The sequence below is a fragment of the Trematomus bernacchii genome, unplaced genomic scaffold (assembly GCF_902827165.1).
Source record: "Trematomus bernacchii unplaced genomic scaffold, fTreBer1.1, whole genome shotgun sequence".
NCBI classification, from domain to species: domain Eukaryota; kingdom Metazoa; phylum Chordata; class Actinopteri; order Perciformes; family Nototheniidae; genus Trematomus; species Trematomus bernacchii.
The window spans coordinates 1,637,748-1,645,941 of NW_022988050.1; the positions used below are offsets into that span (position 1 = coordinate 1,637,748).

Consider the following 8,194-nt stretch of genomic DNA (forward strand, 5'->3'; position numbering starts at 1 on the left):
GCCTATCAGTCAAGCAAACTGGGTGTCTGACGTGAAGCTGACTCACATCTTTAAATCGTTTGTGTCAAATGTAGCCCCTTGCCGTTTACATGCATTGAGTTGAATGATTAATCATGACCAAGGGTTCAGGGGTCATTCGGTAACGCTTTGATTGCTCCACTGTGTCATAATCTTCCATCCTTGCACACCCTGTACATCCGGCTCACCTTACTGATATTCATTGTTTGAATTTCGAAATTTCAAAAATGTCCCAGATATCGCTGGGTATTTTAAGATTTTGCATCTGAGGAATGCATGCAGACTCGCTAACAAGCTTCCGTGACAATGACTACATCCTGAGACACGAAAGGATTTGATGCTATATGCGTTTAGTCAAGTGTTACTGTAATATAAACAAAGAGAAGACACCCAAATAATGATTGACATATTTATTTCTCAACTGATGCATAACTTAACATGCAAGCAGATCTAAATATACTATGCTCACAATGTTAACAGTAATATGCTAACATGTTCAGAATGCTAACATCATTATCCTAATGTTCTCACAATGCTGACATTAGTATACTAATATGCTAACAATGTATACCAGTCGTATGCTAACATGCTCACAATGCTAGCATTATACAATATGCTCACAATGTTAACAGTATGCTAACATGCTCACAATGCTAACATTAGTAACATGCTCACAATGCTAGCATTATACAATATGCTCACAATGTTAACAGTATGCTAACATGCTCACAATGCTAACATTAGTATACAAATATGTTCACAATGTTAACAGTATGCTCACATGCTCACAATGCTCACATTAATATACTAACACTCTCACAATGTTAGCAGTAGTTTGCTAACATGCTCACAATGCTAACATGCTCACAAGACTAACATCAGTAGCCTATGATCATGTGCTCACAATGCTAACATCAGTATGCTAACATGCTCACAATGATAACATCAGTAGGCTATGCTAACATGCTTACAATGCTAACAAGCTGAGTCAGATAAAACTTTTACGGCGTTCTTTAGTTCAGCCTGCCAGAATAAACAAATGAGTGCTTAATAAAATAAAAGTTTTGCTCGTATTTGGTCATAAAGAAAAGTATTTGATGAACTCGAATGTTATCCTGATGATGGGGCGCACACATGAAGGTTAATGGATTATTATTACTATAAAAAGAAAACTCACATTAAAGCAAAAATACTTGGTGGCAAAGGGACATTTATATTTGTGCTATCTGTTGCTTAGCATATGAAAACACACTCACATTTTCTCATGTTTAACTTTAGGCCTATTTGGTTTTGTGCAGCATGTACATGGAAATAAATCAGCAACACAGTGAACCCCTGCAGCACCTGCAGACATGCTGAACAAGCATGTGAGTTACGCCAAGTTTCACTTTCACTGTCTCTTATCACGGTTGAATGAAAGAGATCTTATCGTGTGTCATCTATTGTCACAAGGCCACTCTGCCACTCCAAAATGTGTCTGATGATAACTAACATTGATGCAACAACATAATGAAAGCACGGCACTGATTGATGTGCATCTTTTTTTAAAGAAGAGATCAGGCTCCAGAACATAATAAACAGTTGCCTAGCAGCAAGAAGTCTCTTTGATAATTACAACACACTGGTTTTGCAGCATGCCCCATAAGCGAGTTTCTCAGGAGGAACGTGAGTGAAGTAATTATTGACCTCTGATCTCTCTCTAGCAGACTGTCTCCAGTTCAGTGAAGGTTCAATCGTGTAAATATTTCCTGACTGGAGAACATTTCTGTGAAAGCTGGTCAATATCCTGGTCTCAGACACTTGTATAATGACTTCACTAGCAAACATTAATTGAAAATAATTGGTTTAAAGCAGAAATCATCGGCATTTCCATTGTTTAAAATAATAGCATTCCAAAATGCATCTAAGATTCTACATATCTGCTCTCTAAAGTGTATTAAACTCTACATACTGTGTTTGATCTTGGTGACAGCCCTAAAAATGTGTGTGACTATAAACTGTTATATTGTTTTAACAACAATGAACTCCCTGCAGTTTCGATCTCAGCAGCAAGTCATGTTTAAGCTTGGTTTTCTTTACCTAAACGTACATGATTGACATGTTGTTTTGTGTCTCTGTATTAGTGAAGCTGTGATTCTATGTAACTGGACATATAATACCCTTTACAATGTGTGCATAGCTCCTAAAAGAGACACTGTCAGTATTAAGAGAAGAACAGAAGTGCTGTGTATGATGGGAATTTACAGTGATTCAATATGCATGTAGGTTTCCTGGCTACAAAATGTTCTCAGACAGAAGGGTGTCGCCCTGACCATTGTCAGGCAATCATATGCTTATTTATTTAATCGTTTATTTGACGAGGGACAGTGCACATTGATGAACATTTAAAACAAATAATGCTTTCAAAACGTAAACATGCAGGATTTGAGCTTTGAGCTAGTTTCCATCCGTAGTCCCCTATGGATGTTAGGGTTTGTAATTAACATGCGGCGCTTCCCCTTCTGTCGGCCCCCCCACCCAATTTAGGACTGTAATGTGGATTGCCTTCCTTCCTGTGTCTCATCTCTATAAATGACATTGCTTTTCTGTGTAACGGGGTCAGATCCTGGTACTATCTACTAGTGCAGGACCTCTGTCCTTTCCAGCTGGAAATATGATTGATTCTGTTGAATGCTATAACTCTTTATTAAATAACACGACTTTGGTTTAAGCTTGTATATTTGTTCTTTTCTTAGCAGAAGGTGATTAAGTGTGGAATTTCCATCACACTGTGTTTCATGGGAACTGCTCTCTAAAACTCCGCCACCCAATTCACCTGTGGTCTGCATCACAACTAGTCTTTCCAGTTGTTCTTCCGTTCATCATCATCATCATCATTCATCACTCCAAATCTTTCTTGTGCACATTAAGCATCTTTTGAGTAACGTCTCTCCTGATTAGTTACATTTGGATTTCTGACTCTCTTCAGACCTGACGTTCAGCATACAAGTGGACGCGATTGTAAAGCATGCTCTCTGCGATTTGTGAATATTTAAAAAGTAAGATCATTCCCTCTTCAAGGTTAATTGAGATGTTTAAATTCCATATTTCTTTCTCATCTGCATTATTGTATAACACTCTTTACATGTCGCTGAGCCAGAAAGGCATGCACCTTAAACTGGTAAAACATTTAATTTACATACAATTTAGATAAATAGACATATTAGTATTTTTTTTATATAAACCGTATTTCCTCACACATACTTTTACATTTTCCTTTTTACTTATAAGATCTCAGGGAGGTGTATGCCTGCTTTTAAATGCCTTATTTTATTTTTTAAAGCTTTTATTAGGTGCTTTTTTATGTGTTGAGAGTCGTTTTCACCAATGTTTCGTATTTTTATTGTTGCTTGTGTTATCTGGAGTTGACTCAAACATTGGTGAAGCACCTTTATAAAACCTTTACAAAAAACATCAGATCATAAAGCTCATTTTCGTTTTTTTAATTATAACTTATGGCTATTAATCCTGATGAATTAGGGGGGAAATACACACTCTTGTTTGTATTCATATTTTATTTTATTGACATGTTAATGTTACAGTTACAGACTGTAATACAGTACAAGGCCATCAGTATAAATATTCATGCGATAAACAACAAAACAGAAATTAATTAAGAACATGACAGGAAACTTAAAATACAGTATAAGATAGTCAAATATAACAAAGTAAACATTGTTAAATTAATTATGTTATATTAAGTTTTTACTTGTGAATTAAATCGTAAATAGTGGTTAAAAGTGCTTAATAGTTTAATGATGACTTATCTTTTCTATCATGAATGTTCCTAACCGTAAACAAACTTAAAGAATGATACTTAAAACGGTTGAATGTAAATATTTAACTTACATTCCTGGAAAAGTGGTTTCAAAGCTAAAGAAATAATAAAAGTTCAATACATTTTCTTCATCTCCTTTAATGCTTCACTGAAGCTACATTATATTATTAATATGATATATTGTTGTACCTGAGTGATATTTTCCAAACTTCACGTGAACATTTCTTGCATCCTCTTATGCTATTACGCACGTTTTTAAATTTTGGTATGGCAAACATGTTGAACAAATATTGCACAACTGACTGACAGAAACCTGTTATGGTGAACATGTTACATGCACACTGAATAAATCTAAGGAATGTGACTCCCTATCGGCGGTGGATGGTCTCCGGCTGACTCTGGAGCCGGGGTCCTGTTGGTCAGAGCTGCCTTTCGGGTCATGGTGGAGCAGCGGGTCAGGATCTCCTCTGTTTTGGGTCGAGGAGGCAACCTGGGGAACGACTGATGATGTCCTAGAACATTTGGAGCTTGCAGATTCAGACCTCTCGTCGCTGGTATCGGAGCCACGTCGGTCTAAGAGGCTGAGATCAATGCTGCTGTCGCTTTGCTGAGGCGATGCTAAAGGACTTCCTATGTCTGCTAAGTTGGATGTGGATTCGAAGTCGGAGAAGAAGCTGGTATCGGTGCTCGCGTTGCTCATGCTTCGTGCTCGGGCTTCTTCTGCATCTCTCTCCATCTGCGTCCGGGTCTCGGAGAGGACGTCCAGGGACCGGGCCTTGTGGAGACGCCCTCTGAACTGAGCTGCAGAATCACTTCGCAGATCGATGTCATCGCTGGATCGACGTAAAGCCGGAGCCTCCCTGCTGGAGGGCCAGGTTCAGGGTGGAGCTGTGCAGCTTCCTCTGCAGGCTGTAGAGGCCGGCCCGAGGGTTGTTATAGGGCTGAAGGTTCATGGAAGGGGTGTGTAACCTGCCTTGCCATTGAATCTGGAGAGGATTACAAAAAAAGATAATTGATTACAACTTTTGCAAACTATAATAACATCCTGATCAAGTTGAGAACTTATTTAGCATTTATTTATCAAATTGCACAAAACCCCATTTCTATCTCTTTACATAGACAATAGTAGGTTTGTGATGTGTTTGCTTGAAAAGACAATAAAAGCATTCATAAGTGCTTCAACCAGCCTTTTTGAAATGTGCTCCGTGTTCCTATTCTCTATTGTTTGCAGTGCAGACAGATAAGATTCCATACCTGACGAGCCACCAGCCGTCGTCAGACTTCCTCAGCACCTCCACCACGGAGCCGATGGGCACAGACACCTCGTCGTGCTTCTTCGTTGTGTAACTCCTCACGGCACAGTACAGGTCACCTAGAGGTCACAAAGAAGATAACAAGATCAGAAATGTTGCAGTACAGTTAAAGACTAGAAGAGAATAGATGTATGTTAGCTTCCATTGGTCAAAGAGCACTCCCCAGTGGTGATTCTTTATTCAAACTTGGCATCATATTATAAACTATGTGCACCTGGCATGTATTTATTGGCACAGCAATGTCAGGCTTGGATGGAATTTTAAGAAGCACTGTAGATACACTTGTCCTTAAATGAATGGTAAATGTGTTCATTGTATCTGTAAGGCAAGGCAAGGCAAGTTGATTGATATAGCACCTTTCAACACAAGGCATTTCAAGGTGCTTTACAAAAATGAAAGACATTCAGACAAAGGCATTTAAAAACAGTCGTTAAAAAGAAAAGATAATAAAAGAAACATTAAAAGAAAAAGTACATGAATAAAAAGTTACAGTGCAGTTTAAGATATGAATAGTTCACACAGAATTTCTATTTTACTGATGCCTTTCTTTAAGGTTTCTCTGAACATGAGCTGTGTACGCTTGTATGGCACATACGTCCCGAGCAGCATACACAGAGAAAACCAGCCAGGACAAAGTCCCCAGACACTGATTCCCTGGGGTTACTAGCCCCAAATGTTCATTAACCAAAAACGAAACACAACCGCTCAGTTTCAATTAAAAGCAGCGGCAATGTGTAAGATACATAAATGTAAAATGGCTTAAGTTACCCGAATTGTCAAACTTTTGAATGCTCAAAGAAGTGATTAAACTGTCAAATTGGATGAAGAAATCATTAAACAAGAATAATGTACATTTTTGTTCTTAGAATAGGATTTTATGAAGTTTATTTTAAGCATTTTAGTGTTCTAATTTTATTTCAATTTGCATTTAGTTGCATTGTTGAGTACAACTATAACATGTACTGTATGTACATTTCAATGTTTTTCCATAAAGAAGTTATGTGTACTTGTTCAATGAGGTCATTTCTGCATATTATAATTTGACTGAAAATGACACATACCTGCATGCTGGAATACAGTGTCTTCCTCATCCTCTCCGTCCAATAACTGCAGGTAGGGAGCAGGAAACCAAGCCAAACCCTTTGAGTCGTTCTCAACCAGCCACCAACCTGGAGAGGAAATAAAACAACCGTTAAGCATGACAGAAATACAGAAAGAGCAGCTCAAGTTTGTTTTGCTGATTTCCAGTAACCATCTACATGAAAGCTGAGGCACTGACCTGCAGGATCTTTGATCAGCACGTCCAGCGTCTCGTCCACAGCGACCTTAAACGGACGATTCTTGGTATCTTTTGTCTCGTAGGCGGCCACGCAGGAGTAAGTCTGGGTGACAAACGGGTGAGTGACGCTGCCTCTAGGCTGGTGAGAAACTTCTCCTCCTCCACCATCAGGCAGATCATCAGACATCAGGATCATGATGCTGTGTGAGAGAGAAATCAGTCATTTAATAATCAAGAACTCATTTAAACTCTCTTGTCATTTGATCTGAAACTCTGGTGTGAGAACTGACCTGTTCTTGGTGAAGTCTGGCAGCAGGTCGTGATCTTTGGGCATGAAGAACTGAGTCACCTCTGGGGTCCGTGTCACACTTTGATCGCACTTCAGAAGTTTCTCGCAGTAGCTCTCCAGGAACTTCATGCGTTGGATGGAGCGCTTGGATCCTTTCTTCTGGCTGCTCTTCCTGGCCTGTCCTGCAGAGAGGAGAGGAACATTTTTCAAGATTATTACCAGACTGTAAAGAGAGCAGCGTCTAGTCCAAACTGTAAATGTGTTCACTGATTCATGAAGGACACAGTCATAGGGAAGGAAAACGCCCAAAGATTTTTACCAGACTGGCTGAGAAATAAGGTGAATTACTATATTTATACAGCATTTTTCTTGGAAAGTACAAAATCTAATATCCATCTAATTGCTTCAAACTAAGTTAAAACTGAAAAACAGAAGACATTAGACAATACTAAATGTTTGCAGTGTTATTAAACTAGTTGGCTTTTCCTCAAATTATCTGCTGCAAATGCACAACTTCTGTGTAAGGAGACCATTAAAATAGACCTTTTCTAACATACATTTGAACTATTCTTACCTCTAAATTTGGGGATCACTCTGTCATTTCTCTTGAAAATGTTCATGATAGGGAATCTCTTCTTCAGCTGCCTCTGTTTGAAAGAAAAAAAAAAACATTTATTAGTTCTACAAAATAAACACCAATCTAAGAACATGTGTGATTTCTTTAGTTTTTGGGGACTTACATGGCATTTCCTGAACTCCTGGAAGGACCTGTAAATGATCACTTCAGTGTTGTCCGACCACAACACAGAAATCATGAACATCTGTGGAGAAATACAAATAATGAAGGATGAGGGATGACATTTTTTACACAAATACAGAAAATCACACAGTTAAATCTTCAGTTAAATCACACCTGTTGTGTTAACTCACCTTGAGTTTAGGTGTGTCCCTGTGCACCGCTCCAATAATGCGAGCACTTATTACAACGCGTTGATCCCCAGCCATTGTGTGAAGGGTGTGTCTCAGCTCTGTGGATGAATAGCAGCTGTATGGTCTGCAGATGAGCTGTTTCTTCTGCTGGATCACAGAGTCAGCAGCAGTACATATACCCTGCTAATAATGGAGGCGGAGTCAGAGGCAGGGAGAAAAAAGGATGGAAACACAGACAGAGGCGGGGTCAGGTAGGAACTTCCACTTCTCCATCGATGACCAATACTGAAATCACACAAGACAATCACTTACTGTAAAGCTGTAAAAACAAGAAAAACCGCTTGCTCGTTTCCTTAGAGAAAAACTCCCAGGTGATGAAATTCATTGATAGCTCATGTGTAGATTAACATAGTTATAATAATAATACATGGGATTTTCATAGTGCTTTTCCTAATGCTCAAATATGCTTTACATCAAATCATAACAGAAACAATACAAAGAAAACAAAAAACATAACCAAAATAGTATGTGAAGAATAAGTCACAATT

General features: G+C 38.6%; 1 pseudogene; it reads right to left on the minus strand.

Moving 5' to 3' along the window:
• Positions 1-4,186: 4,186 nt before the first annotated feature.
• Positions 4,187-7,775, minus strand: LOC117473395 (annotated as a pseudogene).
• Positions 7,776-8,194: the final 419 nt, after the last annotated feature.